General features: G+C 43.8%; 1 protein-coding gene across 15 annotated transcripts in view; it reads left to right on the top strand.

Moving 5' to 3' along the window:
- Positions 1–24,028, top strand: part of FOXP1 (forkhead box P1) — a 392,835-nt gene that overhangs the window by 40,146 nt on the left and 328,661 nt on the right. For 14 of the 15 annotated variants that reach the window (XM_087743167.1, XM_087743173.1, XM_087743168.1 and 11 more), the window contains one exon: positions 8,896–9,023. The gene's annotated coding sequence lies outside the window, so the exon portion shown is untranslated. Of the gene's footprint in view, positions 1–8,895; positions 9,024–16,596; positions 16,938–24,028 lie in introns of all 15 variants that reach the window. The other variant, XM_087743174.1, reaches the window with a different exon arrangement.

Here is a 24,028-nt window from a genome sequence, read left to right as displayed (position 1 = left end):
GCGGCTGCTCTGTGGTTTGTTGTGTCTGGTTTGGTTCCTACTTTTAAAGTTGCAGTTGCGTTTGGTCATTCGAAGCTTATTTTCCTAGTCTGGCCAAGCCAGCAGGATCCCCATGCACTGCAGGGGAACATAAAACATCAGCCTTTAAGCTGGAGTGCTCAGTAGATAAGGATTTTAAGACTCTTGCATCATGCGCTGTGTCTTATGGGCTTACTTAGTATACTCCATTTGATTTAATTTAGATATTGAATAAGGAGAAACACTTTTAATAGCCAGAAAAAGTACTGTAGGTTGTAGCGCCTCTTCTTTCCCCATTGCCTTAAAGACAAGATGGCTGGGAGGGCTGACTTAGGCTGCGATTGCATTTATTTAACTGTAGGAAGTAACAGGGTGTTTTCGAACTGCTTAAAAATGATGTTACACCTTATCTGTACTATGAAGTGTTCTGAAAAGCCAACAAGAATTCATTCGGCTTCTGTTTTATTTCTTCTTTTCTGTGACTAAATGTAAAGAATAACTTTCCAACCTTTGCAAAGATTAGGAAATGTACAAAATCAGTGGATTGTGTCAGTCGGGTGGCTTGGGGAGGGCATGAAACCACAGTGGGCGGCTCTGCCAGTGGTCTCCCCCTTCCCTTCCCCATCCTATAAATGCAAATAAAAATTGTAACCGAGTTGCTGCACATGTTAGCTTGCATGCTGATAGGTAGCCGTTTATCTTGCTAAAAGGGTTGGTTAGCTGCTTGTTTGTATTGACAGGATGGAGGATGGCTGGGGAGCAGGAGGTGCTGTTGGGTGGCATTCCTGGGAGATAAGGAAAACCTCGGGGACGCGGTTTGCTCGGTGAGGGGCGGCAGCGCTGCCTGCCCAGGGGGTCGGCCTCGGTGGCCGTCCTGTTGTCACCGCTTCGCAGGAGGCTATGAGAAGGGGCTGCTATCTGTGCACGATATAGATCAGAAGGATAAGAAATAGCAAACCTGCCACAGAAGATTTTACTGTAGCAGTGAATGGGGAGCTGGCAGGAGAAGTGAACTGTTTCCAGGTCATAAAGGCAGCGGGTTCAGAAGTTTTGAGGTGGGGTTGGGATTGTTTGCAGAGGTCCCTCGGCTGTCCAAGATGCGCACGCAGAACTTCGTTGCTGTAACAGGCTTGCGTACCTTTTACTAAACATCACAAAAAGTGCGTTTGGATTATAATAAATTTGCATTTATTTACTATTTATATATCTGAATTTATTATTTTATATGTTATATATTAATATATTATATAATATATATTTGCATTTATTTATTATTTATAGATAACCTTTCATTTGAGAATATTAATTGTTTCATGAGTGTGCACCACCCTGCAGTAATCGCAGTTGGATATTCTCTCTCAGTTCCTAAGAGCCCGGAGGATCTTCGGAGTGGGTGAAAAACATCCCAGACATAGGTTTAAAAAAAGAAAGGGAGAAAAAAAAAAGAAAAAGAAAAGCAGGCCTCCCAAAAGCTGTGGTGGAACCCGGTATTAGCAAATGCTTCTAGGAAGTTTGACTGAGAGCCATATGGCAATGTGGGGAGTATTATCCATCGCTCCAAAAGTTGGTCTCTGAATCAGCCTATTGACTTCAACAGCACTTAATCATGTGTTAGTTCTTCTTTGAAAAGGCTTGCATTCCTGAATCATGTCCTCCGATTTTAACCACTAGACGGTACTTTGTTTTGTGGTAGCAGACAAGTCCAGTCATATTTCTGTGACTAAGTTTGCAAGTTTTGACTACATCACTAGTGAGGTATGATGATGAATATTCCTCCTCTTATCAAAATCCAAACATTTGCCGCTGCCCTTGAATTTTAGGGTGAAACCGAGCGTCTTCCTGGGATGGAGTTGGTGGGATGCTGCAGGATACTCTGTGATTTTGTACGTTCATCTGCAGAGCATTGTGGATGCTGTGATGGAGATGAACAGGGGTGAAACCAGTGATCTCAAAATCCTGCCCTGGATTCTGCTTTCAAAAGCTCTGAGTGTTGGTGGTGATTGAACCCATCTATTAAAACAAGAACCAGTTGCGCGGGTCCAGATTTGGGTTGTACTTGGATGCTGAAGTACATCCCGGAGCCTCACATGTGGCTCTGCTGTGTTGGGGATGATTTGGACTCTGTGTTTGGTGAAAGAAAATGGTGGGTTTGTACGTCTTTTTGGGATGTACTAGTTTGTGTTTGTTGCATCCACAAGTCCCCCCTGGTGTTACCGCACAGGTAGAGTTGCCAGGTACCGACCGTGGGTTGCAGGGTGGCAGGGCATGGGTGCTGGAGGGTCCAGGTGGGCTCCGTTCACAACTGCCGCAGCATCAGAAATGCAGGGAATGTGCAGTCCCCTCCCTGCTGAGGGAGTTCCCAGGAATTTCTGCTCCAGTCTGTCCCTTATTAAAAGGAAACTCTGGGCAAACCCCTGTGCTGCTACCTGGTTTGGCACGCAGAGGGGAAAAAATCCTGTCCCACCCTGTTCCTGGGGAGGGGGTGCATGGGCTTTGCTTTCATCCCTAAGAATCGTTATATTTCAGCGGAATTTTTTGTCTCACCTTTCCGTGTTTTTACAGCTAGAGCAGTTTTTACTTCCCAGCTTTCAACATCTGGAATTCGGTTTCAGTTTATTAAAAAAAAATTCAAAATCCGCAGTTTGGATGAAACACCAATGCCTTTGTATTTGCCCACAATTTTTAGCTTTAATTTTGTATCCTTGGCAAATGCCAGAAGTCCCAAGTAGTTGCATGTTCAGTAGCTGCCGTTTTCTGCTGCGTCTTAGTCTTAACCTTTTTTATTTATTATTATTATTATTTTTCCTGTTAGACACTTTTCTAATTGGAGATAATACCAAAATGATTAATCAAATTAAGCATGAGAGCAAAGTGGCTGATGCACAAAGCTGTGTATAGCTGCTGTCTTCTGTAGTGAGGTTGTCTCCCTGTAGCTGAAGTTCCTTAATGGGCCTCTTAGGCTCTATTTTTTTTTTTTTTTTTTTTTTAATAAGGTACTGTGTAGATCCCATTGACTTCAATTGTTGATTGGGATGCCTGACAGCCGGGAAATTAAGCCCCTTCTTTGTGACCGAGTTGAAGGCCAGATTTTCAAGGATTTTCGAATGCTTAGCAGCCATAATTGGTGTTAGGTTTTTGTGGGTTTTGGTTGTTGTTTTGTTTGTTTTTTTTTTTTTAATTTTGGAAAAAGTTCAGTTCTCATTTGGACATCTAAATAAGGGTGAGAGATTATGATACTTGTAGCCATTGGTGTTACTGGGTTATGATGAACTTATTTAGAAGAACCTAGCACCTAATGAGGTAGTTACTTTACTGTCCAAATAAGAGCTTTGTTTTCCTGGATTTCTGCTTTGTTCACAGATGCTGAGCATTTCTGCAAATTCTCGTCTTGGAGGAGAAACTTCCTTGCTTCTGCCTGATTTTTCTGTGTTTTCTGTAGCTATTGGGGGGGAAGGAGGGGCAAAACGAGTTGAGTAAATTAGACAACTGTTGGAAAAAAGGGGGACATGCAAAATCAAGTGTTCTACTTGCGTAATCTGTTTAACACCAGCGAGGCACGGAGCCTTGTGGGACATGGGAATAAAAGGAACATCTGTGCAGGCCACATGGCATGCTCCGGAGGAGCCCTCCGTCCCAAGCAGCTCGGCTCTATTTGCAAATAAAAGCTCTACCAACATCAAAAAGTTGAGGTGGATCCCAGCTGAAAGGGGAGAACAAATGGTACCTCTCGGTGCAGTGAAATTCCCCCTGCAAGCAGCCTTCGCGGTCTTTTTAAGGATGCTTTGGGCATGTGTTTCTAATGGCAATTTATTTAAAGGGGGGGAAAAAAAGGAAAGAAAAAAGAAAAAACAAGGAAAAAAGAAAAAGGTTATTTATTTTGGAAAAATGATATCTATATTGAAAGATTTTAGGAAATTGCTGAGCATCTCAAGCTACAATCAAATACAGGTATATGAGGTAGAAATAAGAATAGGGATGGTAGTTCTTTTGAGGGGGTTGTTTGATTGTTTTTTTGGGGGTTTTGTGGGGAGGTGGTCTTTTTTTTTTCTTTCTTTTCACCTGGTTGTAGACATCCTGAGATCCCAAGGCCTTCCAGGCTGATTTTACTCCTGTTATTTTGCTGCCGGTGTGGTGGTTGGTAAACAGCCCCATCGTTAGGCAGGACGCTGGGGAGCTGCGGCTCCTCCAGCCCTGCTCCCCCAAGACACTCACTGGAGGGGAGGATAAACAAGACAGCAGTACATTTTATTTCCACTTACAACCTGTTAGAGTGCAGTAATTCTTGCACGGGCGCATCTGGTTTGGGGCTTTGCATTTTCTAGACAGGCTGTATTGTTTTTAACAGAGTCATGTATCAGCAAGCTGGGTAGTCTGTATCAAGAAGGCACGTATTTTTTAATATGTAAATAGGAAAGGATGGTGTTTCATCTTTATTCCAATGTACCCAGGGTGGCAATAACGCTTTTTAAATCCCTGTGAAACAGATTGTATATGGCAAAATTAATGTTTCAACTCTCCAAGTATTTTCTCTAAAATATTTGAATTTTTGCATTTATTATGCCGCTTGTTTAAAATAGCGAACGATATCAGCCATGCATTCAAAGTTTAATTGGTGGAACACAGATTTATTCTAATTTAAAACAGTCACTTAAAAACAGTTTTGTATATATGTATACATGGGCACAACTTTTCATACAGTTGTCTGTTTTGGAGCGGTCTCTTAGGCACTGATGTACAAGTTGAACCTGTTTTCTTTAGTGCAACATGGCTTTGAGAAATCATAGTTAAAACAGTATTCTGTAGTTTCATTGCAGCCAGTAAACAGCCTAGTGTGAGTGGTGCATAAGATGACTGAAGTTCTGCCTTTGATCAGGCTTTGAAATGTATTGCGCCAAATACAGTCCCAGGGTGTATGTGTATCTATGTACGTATGTATATATATGTTGGTGAAAGCTGCTTTAATGAAAATCTGGCCAAGTAACAAAATAACGTGTCCATCAGCAGTTACCGCTGCAGGACGGCGATGGAAGAGCAGCAGCAGAACCGCAGCCACGTGCTCATCCGTGTCACCCACCCCAGGAGGGCATGGGTATCTGGAGATGCTTTGGGTCATTTTCCTCTTTTTCAGTCACATTTGTCCTTTGTCATTATTTCCTCAACCACTTCCCATTTTGTCCCACCCCTTGCCATAATTTCGTAAGGACTTTCCCTCTGCCACCCATTTTCTCCTTGAAACTGGGCTCTGTTATGATGCCACATCTGGTAGCAGCAGGGTGTTTTGCAGCTCCCTGCGATGGCTTAGGGGGGGTTTGCTGCACCGACGAGGGTTGGGCGCAGGTACCCCATGCCAGATCCGTGTAGCAATCCCTGACTCGCTCCGGTGGAGCATGGGAATTTCAGATACTTTCTTGTTTTGCAGCCGCTTGCCTTTGTCTCCCACCACACCTCTTCTCATTCCCCTGAACACACGGTCACGTATCTGCTACCCATTAGGTTTGTCCTGCCCGTTGCAGAAAGCTCACGCGTATCCAGGCAGCCCTTCACGTGGGGTGGCATTTCCAGCCTGTGCTGCCCAAGCGCTGCTGGATGGGATGCACCGTGCTGTTCCTTAGGTCACAGCATAAATTCTTGACAACTTTAATTGCATCAAGTGCTGCAGCCAGTTTTACAGTTTGATGTATGAAACGATGCTCTCAGGTTGCTACAAAAGCCCTGGGAGCAGCCGGACCCTGGGGTGGAGATGCGCGAAGAGGGCTGGAAGCGTCAGGGAAGGGTGAGGGTGGCAGGGCTGACCTCATGCTGATGAGATGAAGTCCATAGTGGTCCACCAGATCATCTGAGCTGTGCACCTCTGCCTTTGAGATTTAAATAGCGAAATATTAAAACTTGTCTTTCAAATCTGTTCAGTATTACGAAGATTAATTTTTGTTGGGGGCAGATTAATAAGTTTCCTATTCTGATTAATACAGTGATAATAAAAACGTTGTGATTGCTGGAATTAATGAAGCCCAGATTCCTGTTTCAAGGTTTGATTGACTTTGTACTTCAGTTATGCTAAAACTGCTGCATCTCATTGCTCCTTATTTAGCTGTAGCCTTTGGAGAATCTGTATGGGAGCAAGGCAGCACAGGAGAAGGTCTGCGTTGGAGGTTGCATCAAAGAATCAGTTGGGGGAGAAGTTTTGTCAAAGAGTGGTCAAGAGTTTTGCTCATGTTGTAGCATTATTAGAATTCCTCTGTCTTTAACCCAGCAGGCTATTTTTGTGAAAGTTGTAGAAGAGGAGTGTCCAACTCAAATGTGTGGGCGCATCATTAAAAGCTTCAATTTGTCAATGCCAGATCGAACTCAAGTGCGTGGGTAGATCATTAAAGGCTTCAGTTTATCAGAACTGATCTATTATCTGTTCCTCTCCCTCCTCCGCCCTTCTCCTCAGCACTATGCGTGGTTTCCCCAGGCTCTCCAGTGGTGAGGTCCATGGAAGTGCCTGAGCTGCCTCCGGGCCATGCTGGACTCCCTGCTGGCACGGCTCAGCCTGGAGCTGGCGGAGTGCCGGTGAGCCAGCTGGCTGTTGGAGGCAGCTGATCAAATGGTTTTGGAGGCCTCCAGTGGTGCAAGCCCCAGACTTAATGCCGTGAGAATTCGTGTCTTTGGGAGCTCTCTGCTTCTGTTAATCCCAAGGGATTCAAAAGATGCAGGCGGGGCTGGGCACAGAAAGTACATGGTGATCATGTAAGCCTTGTTCCCTTGCGTAACCTGGATGAAATGTTCCGTAGAATATTTTGGTGAGGTCAATTTTTGATGGCATAAGAAACATCCATTTTTCCAGGTGCACCGTCAGAGTTCAGGCCGGGCTGGGCTGGGATGTCTTTACCTACTCCCAACACTGTTTCTTGTTCCTTGTGTAGAAGCTCTCCCAGCTTTCAAATCTGGCTGGTGGCACAAAGATGCCAAGATATTCCTTATGCTTGAGGAGGGATGTGAAAAAGAAGAGCGGTCTGGAGGTGAGGACAGTGCCTCTGTGCACTGTAGCCCTCGTCTTCTGCAGACCAAATATATTATTTAGACAGGTCATTTTGCCTCAAAAGTCTCAAAAGAACATTAAATCCTTTGAGCAAGTATTAGCCAGAATGAGCCTCAATTCCTCATCTTCTAAATGGGGCTAATGATACTTTCCTGCTCTACGGACATATCATGGGTAAAGATTATTAAGCAATTGAATACTATGGTTCAGCAGGTCAGCTGGAGAAATCTTGCCCCAACATGTGTAGATGCAGCTTTCTGCTCAGCTACGTACCCATCTGCATATCTGTCATCAAGCGCAGCAATAAAGCGAGCCTCGGATGTGTGTTTCTGACACTGCTCAGTTGCTTCTCTCAAGTGCTCTGCTCCTCATGAATAAAACACAACTGATGCAAGACGCAGGTGACTTTTGGTTTTGCAAGTATTTCAGAGTCTCTGAGAAAGAAGCCATGTTTAGTGTAAATGCTGTTTAAAAACCCCTTTTGGATCTATTTTTATTGTGTAGCACAGTTTTATAATCAGGTCGCATAATCCCTATATTTAGATTTCTGAACTCTTGCGATCTTTGAGCATTCAGCAAAGAATGGGAGAAAGCCCCAGGGCCAGAGAAGTACCTATTTTTTGTCTTATGAAATTTCATACAGTTGTTGCTAAGACAGAAACTTCCAGATGTTCCTTCAGGAGCAGTGGGCTGCCAAAATAATTAACTCCATGAGGTTAATTTGAAGGTGGCAGTTCTTGCCATTGCCAAAGCGTTGGTAGATGTGGAAAGGCTGGGAGTGGCCACTGCGTTGGGGATGCTGTGGAGGGAGAGGATTGGGGAATGAAGAGGTGAGAAGCACCACATGTGATTTTTGCTGTCATATTTTTTCCTACCCCACTCCCTCAGGATGTTTTAATCTGTTGCAAAGTTTGTTTTCTCCTTTGGGGTTTATTGCTGCAGGTCCCTGTTGCATAGTGGTCCAGGGAGCAGAGGCTCTCCCGGGTGTTGGTGCATCCATTAGGGCAGCGAGTGCCCTGCTCCACCTTGGGCAGGCACTGGAGCTGCTCTTTAAATCCCGTGTGATTTCATGGGTGCGATGTTCGTGCACCACAGCCCCGGGAACACCTCTCTTCGTATTTCTGAACATGAGTTTTTACTCAGTGCGGATACTTTGCCACTGAAGAAATTATACATCTTATTTTAAAATACCCTTATTAGTAAAATGGATGTTTAATTTGTACAGCGAGCAGCGTCCTCTGAGCTAAGCTTAAACTCAATCTGTGTTACTAATAGCTGGGGAAAAAACATACTAATTGGTATTTCTTAACTGATGTTTGCAAATTTTGCCTTTTCACCCTGAACATCAAATAGTTTTTATATGTGTATATATTTCTCCTTATCTCGGAGGAAAGATTATTGCTAACAAGAGATTCTACGTTTTGTTAAGGTTTTATCAGGATGCAGTGAGTGAAGGCAGAGAGTAAATATTTCAGAAATTCGAAGACTGTTATATTTTGATAATGCAAAGTAGGTTAAAGTATCTGGATTTTGTGCACAGTGGTGTGTTTTCGAGCAGAATATGGATTTGGATGGTGACACATTTTGGTATTTAGAAGGAACATAAGCTTGCCTGTCGGAGGAGCATGTTGCAAATGTGAAATAGGTGTGTCTTTAAAAACCTTTCTTAATATTGTAAGTTTCGGTTTTATTTAAAGCCAAATAAAGTCTGCTGTGTGATAATGTTTGATATGTCGAAATACTCCTGTAATGTTCCCCCCACCTCCAGCATTTGTAACCACCTTTTATTTTCAAAGAAAATGGTAGGCTTTGATACAATTCTGAGTGAAGTTTTAAAACTTGTTTTTGTCTTTCAGTCTCCTGAGAACATTTTTTCTGAGTGACTCCGGCTTCCAGACACATTTGCCATGATAAGGGTTTCGATCCTTTCCCCTCTTTGCCCTGAGTCATGAGTGGATATGTGTGATGCCTGCAAGTAAAACTGGTGAGTCGTCAAACCCGAGTTTGCAGTAACTCTCACTTATTCTTTCTTACAATCTCTCTTCCCCTCACCCTTTTCTCCCCTTTCTAATATGATGGGGTTTGTTTTTTTTTTTTTTTTTGTACTGTCTGTGCTTAAAAGCAAGTTACCACTATTCTTTAAAAAAAAAAAACCAACCTTCATTGTAATGAAATAGCAGTGACAACAAATATTATCAATACAGAAGAAACACTCCCTCCCTTTCTTTCTTCTCTCCATCCCCCCAGATCCTATGAGGTCTTTGGTGCTGTAACTGGAGTTCAGTGATGCAGGCAAAGCTACTGCCCGAAACTGAAGCCTTGCAGATAGACAGGGTCTAACCATGCTTATGTGGGCAATTCGTGTCGTGATTAAATATGAATATGGAGAGGTCTCCTCTCCATCACGTGTCAGATGATGGACTCTCAAAGGAACCATTGCCAACAAATAATTAGCTCCGCTGTTTGCTTCACTTGCATCCCAGTGACAAAATGGTGTCAGTGGTACATAGGAGAGTTGTCTCTGCTTGTGCTTGCCCGGTTCAGCGTGGCATTGGTGCTGCGATGCCTGGCCTGGAGGAACATAGGGACAGAGCATTTAATAGCCAATTTTGGCCAGGGTGCACTTGGTCAAGCTTGAGAGGGTGGTGTGGGGTGACCCCTTCTCTGTTAATTTGCAGTTGCCATTTCCCTGTGGCGTTAGCCAGCCGAGAAGCCTGTTGGTCCCTTTTGTGCCTAACAAGTGGTGGTTGTGCCTTCCCTGGCTGTCCCTGTCCCCCAGCAGCCCGGCACGGGGAGCCTTCCCGTGCCCTCTCTTCTTACCCACCTGCTCCTGATTGCCTCTCATTTATTAACTGGGGCAAGAGGAGAGGCAGTGTTTCTTCATTAATCAGAAGAGGTTGGGAAAACAGGAATCATCTGATTTTACAGGAGAATTGGAAGGTCTATGTAAGAAGTCTTTCAAATCTAGGAAATCTGCATAATTAAATGGGGTAGGAAGTGGGAACACAAGTTGTTTTTTAAAATAAATTCAGGTTTCTGTTATATATTTAATATCCCTCTGTGTGTTAGAAAGTGCATTTCCATTCAAAGATTATAAAACCTGAGAAATTCACACATCAGTGAATTGTGATCTTTTTTTTTTTTAAAGTTTCCAGTTTTTCTTTTTTTCCAGAGGTAGCATAATTACCATGTCATTTAGCAAAGATTATAATAGCTGTTCAGTTTTTACCGACTGGTGTAGTAAACAGTTGAATAAACCCATATGGCAGCTCAAAGTGTGCATGCAGGAGAGAGAGTCTTACCACTTCCTTCATGTCTGAATTACCAACCTCGCTGATATGACTGAGATCCCCGAACAGGGACCAATTCCAGACTTCTCCAGTGATGCAAGAATTTCTCACCGCTCTGTCACGTATGAATCAATTGATTTTAGTCACAGTGGTTAGCTAATTAATTGTTTCTCTGTGCCTATGAAGTATGCGTGGAAAACCTGCGGTTGTATGTGAGGTACATGCCTCTATTTAAAGCAGTCTGTGCATTTGCTTAATAGTTCTTTAATAACTGTAAATAATGCCTGGAGTCCCAATCTTACTATCCAAGTCACTATTAAAGATCAAGGCCCTGCTAAGGCTGGCATAGGTTAAGTGTGACAACAGGCGGTATTGTGATAGCCCTGTGGCACTGCCTGTAACAGGACTTTGTGTCGGGTCTCAGCGGTGGCAAATGGAAGGACCGGGGTGTTTTGAAGCATCTCCTTGACATACCAGGTTGAATTACAGAGGTATGGAGCTGTGGCCAGTTGGCATCCAGAGTAAAGACAAAGTGTTCAAGTCGTGTGCCTTCTGGATAGCTTCAGTATTAAAAACAATAAAAAGAAGGATTGTTAGCTCTCTCCAAATGCTGGCTTGAACAACAAAAAAAAGATTTGTGCTGTTCCTCTTAAATTCACTTACTTCCAGTTATCTTAAAATTTTCATGTCACATAATACCTTTAAAATACCTTCTGAATGCATTAGACCCTGTAGGTGCTTAGAAAATATTGCAAAATAGTAACATGAAATGCCGAAGCATTGAGCAGTCCCACTGGAAAGGAGCAGTTGGCCAAAACTGGTGCTTGTGTTCATCTTAACCCTGATGTACGACCAGCTCTCCACCATAATTCTATCAAGAGATGGGAAGTTGCCTAGCAATGTGCTGACTGCAGAGGGTACGTGTTGAGCTAATTCAGTTTTTGTCCTCGTTTTCCTTGAGAGTTCAGCTTAAAGGAGTGATCCTTTCTCCGGCTGCAGCAAGAGCCACTTCTTGGTGGTCTCTCTTGTTCCCCGCTTGAGTGTCCCTGGTGATGTCAGGAACTCATTCACTGCCGTACGCGTTTTAGAAGTTTCCAGCTTATTGAGTAATCAAATGTGGTTTCTGCTGATTGTGTTGACTGAATACGTAGGGCCTTTCGAAGAGGCAAGAGTTTTATTTAAAGCAGAGCGTTTAGTTGTATACCATTTTATGGCAGGCAAAGGTCATCTAGGGTAAGCAGGCAGAACAGTGAATTGCCTCATTGCAGCACCTAGGAAAACGAGACAGAAAGATACGGTAAAAGGTTTTAACAAATTGCTCATTGTTATAAATTTTTGAAGTCGAGGAACTGGTGCTGTGTATGTTTTTAAATTGGAGATAACCATGCTTGTACGATAAATTGAGTTAAGAACAGAACAAATCAAAATAATGGGGTGGTACTAAAAGCCTGGTTGTGCAGTGAGTTGCCGGCACAGCGTGCTGCCGGTGGGGCTCGGCGCTGCGCACGCCAAGCTAACGCAAGGGTAGAAACCTGCCATGTCCCTGCACAGCCGGAGGCATTTCTACCAGGCTTCGTGGTGACCTTTTCTTGTAGGGATGGCCCGCTCCTGCCGCAGTCCTCTCCTCTGGTGGACGGGCTCCTTGTTATGCAGAGGGCTTTATCTGCCTGTGATTCTTTTTGCAATAGCCAGGGAGCAAAAGCCGAAGGGGTTTGTCCACAGCTGCGGAGCAGGAATGGGTTCCCCCAGGTCAGTGGGCTGTGCTAACCCAGACGTGTGTCTGTGGGACAGGGGGAGCGGGCAGAGCTCCAGGAGCCGAGCGTGGCGTCCCCCGGCAGAGCTGCACAGCGGGAGAGCTGGCAGCAGCCCGGAGATGGGACTTCTGTCCTCGCAGGATCTCCCTCGCTCCTTAAAGCATCAGTGGCTACAGAAAGACTTTGTTTTCCTGAAACTTCTCTGTCCGTGGAACTTTCTCTGTGGCAGGGGGGAGGAGAGAAGAAGTAATTTTAACAATTTAATATACTACATAATATGTTTTATAAGCTGGTGTGAATGCTCCTAAGTATTTTGGTCTTTTTTCATAACACAATGAACCTAATATTGGTAAAAATACAGATCTTAGCTGCCACCATAAAGAGAGGCTAGATTTAATAAACAGTTATGAATGTTGGCAGCTGCCTATCAGATTGTATAACATCGGCTATAGCACATGAAGACAGTGTCAACTTACATTTTATCTCAGAAGTATTTTCAAAGCATTTATTTTGCTTTCTCTTGAGTCCTTAACCTAATTCAAGTTATATAATTGGCGGAATATTTTTCCACACCGCTAATTGGCTGGGTGCCAGCGTGGAAACCATTGTCTGACTTGATGATGATCAGGAATTAACATGACATTTGCGTGGTGGTAATGGAATACATTAGTAATGTAATTCATGACTGTAAGAAAGAGACCATCATCTCCCACCTCTGATCAGCAGGAGGGGCTGGGAGGATGATGAAATGCTCCCAGCAGGCACCTCACAGCAGTGGCTGGCCAATCTCGATGTCAAATTTAGTTTTAAATTCTTCAGACAAAGCTGTAATGCTTACCAATTAATTACTACAAATGTCAATTAAAAATCTACCAAATAATACAGTAAGATTAAATTTCAATTAAAAAAATTACATTTAACAAGGAAGATACAACATTATTTTAATGAATTCTGCTGAAGGTGACAGTTTATCTAGATATATTTATACCGTGTAGGTGGATCTAAATTCATTGGATGATGTTAACCATGTTACTCCATGTACATATTAGTTTTGAAAATTATTTCCACTTTGTCTGTGACCCGGAGGAGATGGGGCATCAAGGGGCTTTTCTCGTCACCAGGAGAAAGGGGAATTTCACGCCTTCTAAGTACAAAAACCTTCTCACACCTAAACCGAGGGCTTCCTGGCCGAATTAATGGTATTTTTCATTGCTTTATATTTATGCAACCAGATACAGAATTTTTGTTGCGGTAGTAGAACAAGCCCTGACTTTGCTATGACTATAATGATTGCTTGGGACAGTTTTTCAAGTAATCTGTTTTATCATGCAAATAATATCCGTTATTCCAATAAATCACTTAGCAGGAAAAGATTCTGCAGTTTGAAAGTGGTGAACTCTCAGTCCTGAGCAGAGCATTGATCTGCCAGGCTTCACCCTGCTTTAGTAGAGTTTTTGAGTGCATGCTTAAATTTAATCCCTTAGTTGATACTGTGGATGCTTAAAGATACATTTTGAATGAGGAGTGGCACAGCGGAGATGTCACGTAGCATGACGAGATGCTGAGTTTGCGCAGATCACAAGTGTGTGTACGACAGACTCTTGTGAAACACTGGTACCTCATCGGATGCAGAGTGTTAACAGTGCAGAGCAGGTTTTGTAGCTGGAGTTTCGTGTCACAGTAACTGTGTTTTTATTGAACAGGGCAGTTCTTACGCTGCTGGAGATCGAGATGCTGGTGCCGTGGGAAGGCGTGAGAGCCTGCGCTTGCCGGCGTGATGCAGGGGCAGAGCTGGGGTGTGCAAGCGGCTATCCTCCTGGTATTAAAGCATTTGTGAGCCAAGGCCTCTAAATATGATCTGAAGAATACTTTCTCAGCTTCCTTCAATTTTTTTCCATGAGCTTTTATTATGTTTTCACACTATCACATCTAAAATAGGTAAGAGGGAAGACATAATTGAAGAAACAGATTTTATGTGTCAAGCCAGCACTGAGAAAAGGCGCTCTCAGGGACCAGAGGCTCCTTTTCCTTGGCACCGCTGTGTCTGGAGCCATTGAATTTCAGCAGGTTTTAACTTAAACTAAAATATAAAAAAATACAGTACGCACGCAGGAAATCAGAAAATCCATACAACTACTCATGGCAGGTTAAAGTAATGATATGCTCTTTAGTAGATAGGTTTTGCCAGTCCCTTGGTTGCTGTTCAGGCTTTGTCCATCGGTGGGTGAATGCAATGAGCATGATCTCTGCCTCACTGCTGCTATTCAGATACCTTTGGGTATTGGGAACAGCTTTATGGGATCATTCCTGCTTCATGCTATTATCTGATAAAGCTATCATCAGCAGGAGATGGGAGACAGCCTTTTTTTCCATAAGGGCCTCAGGAAATGGACGCTGTGGAAGTGTAAGAGCAGCTGAAACATTTTCTCACCAGTCTTCACAGACAACAAGGTGATGGAGAGAAAGGTAGAGCAAGGCAGACTCATTTCCTCACCAGCAGCCAGAAAGCTTTAACAAGGTGGCAGGGAGGGAAGAGTGGGAGCACATAACATCCTTCTGCCAGGAGATAATGGCGTGAGGAGGTTGTGGGTTTGGGGCGCCCACTGGTCAGACAATTAAGTGGCAGCTGGAGGTGCTGCTCTTAAAAACCCATCTTCCCAGTGGCTTTCAGCTCTGCACAGGACCAGTCATTTTCTGATTTGAGCCCTGGGATGAAGCTCTTGCTGTGGTTGTTGTTTGAGAAGTGGTGTGTGTGGTACGGTAGGAACTGAGCACCTTCTGCATCCCAAGCGCTGGTGCATTGGGGTGTCCCGTGTGAGGTTCGTGTCCATCCCAAGCACTCATGGTGGTGTCTGGTCTCCTCATTGGGGTGTGAAGCCTGTGCCCATCCTAAGCGCTCGGCGTGGTGTCCAGTCTCCTCCTGAGTTCTTACAGGTGAAGACTTCTGCCTTCGGTAGGGGAATGCTTTTTTCTTTCTGTAAGAGCTGGCCTGACATCTTGAAGGAAGAGTGTCTTTGACTTTGGGGGAAATATTTATATCTCTTTGGGTTGGTTTTTTTTTTTTTCCCTTCAGTGTAGGGTTATGTCACCTATATTACATTGAGGGAACACTGAGTTGGGGGAGGAAACTTCAATAAGCTGCCCTCGTATTGCCAGTTTATTCCCAGCTTTCATCCACTGATTTACGTCCCATCGAAGTAAAAATACCCAGACTTCAGTAGTTTGTTTACCTTTGCTTATATCACTCTGGGGTGACCCGAGGAGATGTAAAAACTGTTCTCGCTCTGACATTTGCATGAGCCGCGAGGTAGGGTGAGAGGAGACAGACGCTGCGCAAAGTGAAAAGGCAACAGGGTTTATTAAGTCTTCGTCGTACTGTGGTTTATAATATTTAGACAAAAGCAAACATCTCCAGGGAGGGCTTATGAAATGAGAGACTGGAGAAAGCTCTCCGAGCTGATGTCAGATCCCATCTCTTCAGGTGGTCGTGGGATGGTGGCCGTGGGGAGGGGGCTGCGAGGGCTGTTGCGTGGAGCGTGCGTACAGGGGGGTCCTGAAGAGCTGCTTCAGGAGGAGGATCTGGACTTAAAGTACTTGCGTAGGACAAAGTCATTCTATTGTCATCGTGATAATGCTCCTGGGGGAAATAGCCTGAAATACTCTTTGTCTTCATTAATACTCCTTCCCAGCAGAGCCTTAAGAGATCATTCTCACTTTTCGATATACAAGGAAACCAAATACAGAGTTGTTTGTCATGAAAATCCCATTTATATACGGCAGCTGTAAAATCCCAGATGCTGAGCGTAGAGAGAGGCTGCTCTGTCGTCAGCCAGTCGAGGGGAAAGTCAACTATAAAACCGAGCTGTAACTCCCTCTTGACAGGGGTGTGGTGGTTGTGTCTTCAAACAACTTCAAGAGTCTGCCATGCCAAGCCTTTATGGATTTTGTTCTCACAAGCTAGGTAATAGATAAGTCTGAGAAGGAGATAGATATATATATATGAAAGGAAGACCTTTGCTCTGGGAAAATATCCATCATTGCTTTTTACAGCACAGTTCAGGATTGTAGCACAGAGTGTCTGAAGCATTTGGGGTCCTTTTGTTGCGAAGGAGGTGCTGCGGGACTGGGGCTGCTCTTGACGTCTCGCAAGTGTTCAATATCCCCTTGACTCTGGGGCAGCAGGATGTGACCCTCGCAGAAAGACAGACGGCCTTTGGGGGCTTGATGCTTATTGTTTTCAGCAGAGCTGTACTGGAACCAATAAAGCTGCTGCCACCGCTGCTTGGAGCAAAAGTGACTACAGCTGAACAAGAGAGACAAAATTATCAATTAAAAAAGCCAATGCCAAGCCCATTATTTTACTCTTGAAAAAACATCTTGCTTCCTATTTTTTTTTTCTCACATGGAGTGAATCTTTGGGATATTAATGTTCCGCTGTCATGTTTGTTTAACATATTTTTTTGACAATGCCTTTTTAGGGTCAAAGCCTGAAGTTTTTCTCCATGTGTTTCAGCTAGGCAAAACTCCCAGTGTCTCAACGGGGCCCCTTCCGAAATAAGTGAAGACTAATTCTTCTCAACTTAATTGGGAATTTCATCTGAATAAACAGAGAAAAGGTCCAGGCTTTGGTTTTTTTTAAATACCATAAAATGGTGTCCTGCTGAACTGCTAAGTCGCTGTGGGCGGGCTGGCTCTCACCCGCAAATTTGACAAGCAGAGCCCTCCACGATGGCTCGGTGCTCACCTGGTGCCCTGGACCACCATGACCCCACGGTCCCCTGCCTTCCAGCCCAACCCTGCCTCATCCCTCGCTTTGCCTGGACCACCGCAAGCCCTCGGGCACGGCTCAGCGAGGTAAAGATAGTGTCATTTTCGGAGATTTGGCCTTAACCTGGAGTTTCCATGTTTTTGTGGGTTTAAGTCAATACTACTTCAGCGTAATGTTTTCGTGGTTTAATGTTCTTACAGTTTTTTACAGTGTTTCTTTTAAATTCTGTCACTGAAGTGTATGAGAGTTGACAAGTGTAAATATGTAGTTAGACAATTTCAAAAGTGTATTATTTACTGATCGACCATAATGGCTCCAAAGGAGCCATTATACTCAATCATATCATGTCACTCTGTGGCACTTATTATGATGGTAATATGGATATGCATATTATTTTTTTTTAAAGCATGAGAAGCGTTATTGTGCATGTGTAAAAGCTGTTTTTAATTGTCAGTAATGCTCTGAGCTTTTTTTAATATCAAGAATTTAAACCACCTAGGGCTACCAGCCTGCAAATTGCGGTAGCAAAAATCCATGTCTATAGGAGGATGGAAAAAGCCACGCTTGATATTTACAGCAATGTGACTATGCATCTCCTTAATATGGCTCTTTTATAGCTTTATTAGATCCGAGGGCAACCTAGAACCCTAACCTGGGAGCTTGGCAGGTAAAAGCTTTCCATTTTATCTCTGCAGCTTTCATCTGCTCCTGTAAGCTCTTTCCCTGACTTCCTAATTGTGTTTGCAACATTAGCAAATGGCTGGTCTGAAAATACCATGCGGTGCAAGTCATGTTAATTCAGTGATCTTTTTTTATTAAGGTGTCACCAAAGATGTCTTTTTGTAGCGCCAGGGTAGAGAAAGAAGGAGAGAAGGCAGAATGAGAACATTGAACCATGTAAAATAAAAGAAAGAGACAAGCGGAGAGCTGGGAGTGCTAAATAAGCTTCAGCCTTTTGGTGGAGCTGGTTTCAGTAGAGAAAGAGGTAAAAGAGCGTAAGCAGTAGCTAGCTTGCTAGAAAATGTCTTTCATGGAGAGGATGGGAGGAGAGTTTGAGTTCTAATGAGTAGAGGTGAGGAGCTAAGGTGCAAATCTGGCATGGGGTACGGCAGATCGCTTGTGGAGCGATAATTGGAGAGAGGAGGAGGAATCAGTAGTGTTTCTTAACCTGGAAACGAGGAGGTGACTGACCGCTGGCTGTTGCTACTCAGAGGTAGATAAAGAAGAAAACCTGTTGGGCAAAGTCCTCAGTGCAGAAGACACAACCAAGGTGAAATCCAGTTTGTGGTTGTCCAAGAGAGATGTGGAAGAGGAAAACCCAATGTTGACAAAGAGCTCTCCACCGTTTGGCAGGTCCTCCCTGGGTGTGTCAGTGGGAGAGATTCTCCCTGGCGTGGAGCTTGGGCAGGAGAGAGCAAGGTGGTCATGGCTGTTTGTGTTTTTATTTCGGTTGCAGAGTGTGAAAGCAGATGACTGCTTTGTCTTTTCTGTTCAGACTTTAGGACTAGTTCTGCTTTGTTGCTCTGTTACCAGAGGAGTTATTTACCCTGCTCTGAATGAAATTGGGCTAATTACTGAATTACATTTTTTCCCCCTATTCTTAAGCACCTTCTGGTGGAAATGCATTTTGCTTTAAATACAGATTAACCATAAAATGCTAGAATGAGCCAGTTTTGAGTAGTTCAGGAGTGAAAGGACACATACATGTAATTTTGCAGATCTTGAACTGGTAACAACCAGATTTCCTCGCAACAGTTTTTAAATGAATAAAAGTAACAAGTTTTTTTTAGCCAATTCTGGATTAATTCTAACTTGTCTCTCTTTCTGAAATTGTATTAAACCCATTTGTCCTCTTTTGAAATACTGCACGAGAAACATAAAAGCAAGTAAATGTGCTCTTACTATTTCTGTCCTTGACCTACATGAACAACTGTATATTCAGGCTCAGGCTTGAGTCTTGTATTTGTAAAAAGGCTAGGGCAAGTTAAGCTTAATTATTTCTTTTGAGATGCTTCCTACTTAGAAAAGTTACTTGTTGAAGTCTCATGACCCGAAATATGAAATATTGGTACTATTTCTGCCAGGATCATTAGTTTAATATTCCAAATAAATTGTGTAACTGCTCATTTGTATAAGAGGATGGGATTTATGAAGCTACAGTGCATTTGTACACACACACACGCACTAGCACACAACACTTGTTGATGATTCAGAGAAGGAGTAGAGTAATTCAGCTCTTGGACTGCCTCACGTGTGATTGGCTTCCTTTCTGGGGGACTTATTTTAGGGAAAAATCAATGTCAACTGAAAAACATTCCATTCTGAAAAGACAAAAATTCCCCTACTTGTGAAAATGTGTCTTGGCAGCTGATTTAACTTATGATACAAGATTTAACACTTTTCACTAAACATGAATATTTACCATGGCAACAGCTACGTTACGGGCCACATGTTGGAGACTTGCACGTTGTTGCAGAAACTTGTAGCTCGCCACATTTAGCCGAGTCCTTGTTTCCACCGGCAGAAGGAGCCCACTCCTGCAGCTGTTTCGGGCACGGACCTCCCGGCGGGGTCGGGGTTGCTGGGCATCCTGCGTGCCTCCAGCAAGGTACAGCTACTTGCTCCATCAGGCATTTGCTGGTGATCAACACCGCGGGGCTACGTATAGACAAAACACTTGACAACGGAATAACCCGATAAAAAGCGTGCGTTTGCCTCTGATTTGCCTTTCCAGTGGCAGGGTGGGAAGAGCTTTCTGAAAGTCTCACTTCTCCAGCCTCTTGTTCTCTCCCCGCATCCCTCCCCATCGCCCTCCGGACGTAGGCAGATCAAACCTATTTTGGCCACACGGAGTAACAGGTCTGCCGTGTCCTCTGGCCGGTCTGCCCTCTGCCATGCCCCCCTGCTACTGTCTCAACTCCTTGTCACCTTTCATTTGCGGTGTAGTGGCTTTTCAGGCGACGTTAATTGAATCATGCTCATCAGGGACTTAATAAAAGCGGGATGGCCAGGACGGAGCCGTGGCAGATGGCAGCTCTGGTTGACAGGCGGGCTGTGTGGCCGGGGCTGTACCGGCGCACCGGAGGCGATGGGCTGGCTCTTCTGCAGGGGCAGAATGTTTGTGGCTTTGGAGTTGTGAGAAGAGCAACCCAACACAAGCAAAGTAAAAGATGGCTTCAGATGATTTAGGTTGCAGTTAAGTGGTGTTTTTTTTCTTTTTTTTTCCCTGAAACAGGACTAGATAGTCCTTCAATAAAACTGTAAATCCTAGCTGTGAAGGACTAGGTGTGAAACAATAAGAAGATTTAACTTTATAGGTAATCACAAACATCTGCAGGTACCTTGAGTAGGAGCAGTTTTATTTTATTTAATTTTATAAGTTAGGAAGAATATAAATTCTCTTGCTTTAGGACAAAGCTAACAAAGGGTTAGGCAGAAACCCCTTTTCCCAGAGGTGAAAACTCTCAATGCAGATGTTTCTTGTACCTTTCTCTGAAGTGTCTGGTCTTGGCCATCGTTAAGGAAAAGGCCTTGGTCTGGAGGGGCTCAGACCTTTCCTCTTCTGGGCACCAATGTGACCTTTGTCCTTTTTCTTTAATGTAAAATACCCCAATTTAAATGATACCAGCTATGCAAAGCAGAAGCTAAGCATGCAACCAGGAGCGTAGCCTGTGCCAGGCAGAGTCCTGGTGCAGTGATGGTTGGGCTGGGGATACTTGTCCCCCTCCATCAGCGCTGGGCTGTGGTGGCCCGGTGGAGGGTGTCCTCTGCCCGGCTGGTGTTACCGGTACCGTGGTCCCCCGGCGCAGCTGCTGCTCTCGGCTGTAAGGCTGGTTTAAATCTTGGCCTTTACTTGCTGTGAATTTGCCAAGCTGTGCTGATCCAGAACTTAAATAATTTGCTTCTCTTTTTAGCATCGTGTCTTTTAAAGGTGTTATATTTGTTTCCATTTTGCATTAAATTAAAATTAAATGGTTCTGCTTTGTAGATTTAATAGTGTACAAATATATCTATTTTTAAATCTTTTTAGCCTATGTATATGTGACCAAGAAAAAAGCAACAGAGTAGGGGCCTCTGATTTTTGTTTTACTTGAATCAAATACCCTATTGGGATTTCAATTACAAGTGAACGTTATACTTGTTTGTTACTAAGATGACTACAGTGTCAAGGTTATGCGGATGTTGTAGTATTATAAATGCAAAGATAATGCAAAAAAGAAAAATAGTTGTGTTGGCTAAAATCATCCTATTCCTATAGCATAAAGTTGCACACTGTCCTACATTTCAGTTCTCGTTCTATTAAATTACCTGTTTAATAATTTGAATCCAGTGTTATTTTTATATTATATTGCAAATGTGTGACTGTGAGGTTATTTTTAAGATATATTTATTAAGGGAATGAATACAATAAGACAAGTCATTGCAGCCCACATACAGTTCCTTGACTTCTCATTTTATGATGTTTCAATTGCATATGATTACCGAATGTAAGTTTTAACTTTTATGGGGGTTCATTAGAGATGCAGCTGTGTAGAGAGAAATTCAATAGAATTTGATATTTTTTTTTTTAAAGCTCTAAAAGTGTAGTGAGATGGAGCAACTTGATGGAGCATAATTTCAAGCTTCCTACTTTGAGCTTGGATGCACAGTTGTGGGGTCTTCAAGGGCTTAGCTGGGCTGCAGTGGAAATTTGCTGACGATGGGGAGAGGAAGGGCACTAGCACGAGGTGTGTGTGTTCGGGCTGTGGGAGACTGGTGCATCTCAAATTAAAGGCATTTGCCTTTTTTTCAGGGTAGGATGCAGGGAAGAGGTGGCGTCCTTGGTCAGGGCCAGGGCTAGCATGAAATACTTTTTGCTCCCATGTGGATCAATGTTCTGGTGGGGAAGTACGGTTTCAGTGAATCCGTGGTGGTCTCTTCTAATAGACAATCTAAGTAAAATGAACTCCCCAAAAGCCAATATTGAAAGCAATCTTAGTGAGCAAGTGCTGAGAAAACAAATTTTGGGTCACATTTAAAGGAATAGATGTAGTAAATGAGTAAATCTACCCTGCGGTTAAATGCTGCAGTGCTTTGTGTGAATACTAAGCAGGAGCATATCCCATCAATTATAGTTTAGTTGCATAATTTATTAGCATAATGTGTTTGTTTTTAATGTATAGGAATGTAAACATCTATGAATGAATGATTGTGTCTTTTAGTAGGAGGAACCCCATATTCAAAACTAATTGTAACATTAGCTGTTTATAGAAAACTTGTTTCACAATAGAGATTATTTATTTCCAAACATCAGCTTCTCATAAGGTTGCAAACCAAGATCCAAAGCAAAGACATCCTTCTCTGGGCATAAGAAGGGGAAGCATTTTTGTCCTCAAATTTTCCTCGGTGATTCTCAGCCTTTGATGTGCTGGTACATTGCTCTGCAGCCCTTCCTGCTGTCCCAGCTGGCTCAGTCCAGGGCAAGCATCCCATCTCCACTTCTGTTGCAGAGTCTCTCCAATAGCTCCAGCAGCATGTGGATATCGTCTTAGCAGTGTGTTTTTCTCTTTGTTTTCCTTCCTTATGGGAAGGGGGAAGATTGAATGGTAACTCCTGGGGCGTGATCTTGCCAGGATGAAACCTGCCGAATGACAACGGAAGCAGAAGCAGCGGGTAGGGCAGAGTATATTTCTGCTTTTGGTTTTAATTGGGAGCTTTTTGTTTGGGCTGAGATCTCTGAACCCGTGGGCAAACAGCTCTGCGAGTGCAGGCATGTGGAGCCCTCCTAGGAGATGGCTTTGCCTGCGTGGTAGCTGCAGGGGTGTGGGGCTCCTGCATCCACCCTGCTCATTGCCACCCGTGTCGGGCGAGATGTTCGGCATGTGCGCGGGAGCAAGGGTTGCGGGTGACTTGAATGCAAGACTTCAGAAATCCCTTCTCTGGTGATTAAAGCCCCTGCTGTGCATGGCATCCTTGCTTGCTTTAAGTATTTATGGCTGATGGCTTCTCTGAGTAGGGACAAGCCCTGTGGGGTGGAAAAGCTGGATTCGCCTTGCCTCAGACTGTGAACTGTCAGCGTATCCAGAGTCTGGTCCTCGCCTGTGGCAAGCGGAGAGGAGGGAAGGGCGGTGCCACTGCATCCGAGCGGGGCGCGGGTGGGTTGGTTGCATTCTGCCCTTAGAACATCATCCCCAGAGAAATGGTGTTCCTGGGCTGAGCCACCTCCCACAACAAGCAAAAACAGATGAAAAGCAATGAAGCACACAATTACATAATGAAAAACAATAAAATGTGTCTTCTAATATGTACTACTAGTGACCATATGACTTTATTATAAAAACTAAATATGATTACATTTCCAGTGCTGTGTGATAAACTCTGGGAAAAAGTGAAGAACAACTTAGAAGGAGAAGACTTCTTTAATATAAACCTCAGACTTTGAAGTGACACATAGCAGGGAATAAATGTCCATCATCTATCAAATGAGGTTTGAACGGTTTAGGTCACACTAGACAAACACATCTCACCCTAAAACCTTCTTTTCATCTTCATTCATCAACAGCACCTTAAGCTTGTGCCCCTCTTTTTCTTTTCCACTCTCGCAAAAAATAATAATCTACTTGATGCCTACAAATCACTTCTGTCTGGCATTCGTTAGGCGAGTTATGAGCTATGGCTGCGCAGCTCCCATCAGTGCTGCCTCCTGTGCAGGGAGAAAAGGGGGTTGGAAATTTGTGAAGAGGCTGAGGAGGGAGAAGTGCTGCAGGAACGGTGGTTGTAGACATGGGAGTCGGTGAGCAGAAAGAGATGAGGGAGGTAAGAGGAATATATAAGTGGCAATGAGGATTCCTGCATGGCAGATCCTGTTCTTGAACTGCGCTATGCAGTTCGTGTAGTTCATGTCTCGTTTCTCACAGTGGTTTGTGCTTGTGTGGTGTGGAGCTGTGCGAGGCAGTGCAACCCAACCCCTGCAGATGGGAATGAACGCATCCTCTGAGGGCGGTGGTGCTGTATGTTGTAGATCCCAATGGTCAGGTCTGGAACTTTAAAACAGGAAAGTAAACCTCCATGACCAGGTTGGAGAGGTTTGTTCTCTTCTGCAGATCCCTTAAGGTGGCCCAAACTGCCCTGGTGGGTGCTCAGACCCAGAAGCTCATCTTTAATTTGCTTTCTTAGTCTGCAGGCTAACCTACATCAT

This window comes from Nipponia nippon, unplaced genomic scaffold (assembly GCF_047370975.1).
Source record: "Nipponia nippon isolate SJK-2023a ecotype South Korea unplaced genomic scaffold, ASM4737097v1 scaffold_9, whole genome shotgun sequence".
Classification (NCBI taxonomy): Eukaryota; Metazoa; Chordata; class Aves; order Pelecaniformes; family Threskiornithidae; genus Nipponia; species Nipponia nippon.
This window is presented reverse-complemented; position numbering and strand designations above follow the sequence as displayed.